We start from the raw sequence: 901 nt of genomic DNA, 5'->3' as shown, positions 1-901 counted from the left end.
GGGTCGGTTTTACTATAGATTCGCTAGGTTACTCCAGCTCCTCTGATATGAGTGAGCGTTTGAGTCTAAGGATCTAAGTAGAGCAGAGTGTACGACTCCTTGCAGAAAAGAAGCGAGTAAYGTTGGTGAGATAGTCGGTTACATTTATCTCATTATCAAACGTCAATATCATCAGCGTCATCAATTCCCATCGGTGGTTGGGGGAATTGCGAGGTATTAAAATGAAACAGTAACATGTAGAGGACACCCTCAGCGTTTTGTGACACAATCACTTCTAAATATCCAAGGGGGCAAGTTGATGTAACCCTGTTTGGAACGGTTGATATGATATAATCTATTGGTTGCTTCCYGTACCTCGTTTTTTAATTTGTCAGTTACAAAGAAGTCATATTTGATAGCTATAAATTCAAGAATGATTGTTTCTATCATTCTTGCTATAAATGTATGTGTCCAAATTATCGGGCAAAATATTAACTGCCGGTTAAATTATATAGGACTTGTCGATTTGTTTAGAAAGCAGACTTTAATTGTAAATTTAAAGAAATAAATATAACTGATTTTGCCGTTCAAACATACGCCGTTGGTTGATGAATATATGAAAATAATATTTTTCGGAATTAGGCTTTTATTACTGGTTTTCGTATTTGCGGAAGTTTCTTCTCGATTCACTCTCTTTGTTTTTACGTTCATTCTTCCGCCTAAGATAATTCTTAAGTAGATAGTCTCCCTTCTTATCCGGTATGAAGAATTGCAGGGAATATAAATATTTGTAAATTTAGTGGACATAAACAACTTATTTGTTTATTAAATAAAACGATTAAATTTGCWACATATTATTTACACTTTTAAAGAGTTTGGTGGGAAAAACGTAACATCAGGAAACTTCCTTTATTCTAAAATT

Source organism: Bactrocera latifrons, unplaced genomic scaffold (genome assembly GCF_001853355.1).
Source record: "Bactrocera latifrons isolate USDA-ARS-PBARC rearing strain unplaced genomic scaffold, ASM185335v1 scaffold_159, whole genome shotgun sequence".
Lineage (NCBI taxonomy): Eukaryota > Metazoa > Arthropoda > Insecta > Diptera > Tephritidae > Bactrocera > Bactrocera latifrons.
Note: the sequence above shows the minus strand (reverse complement) of the source record.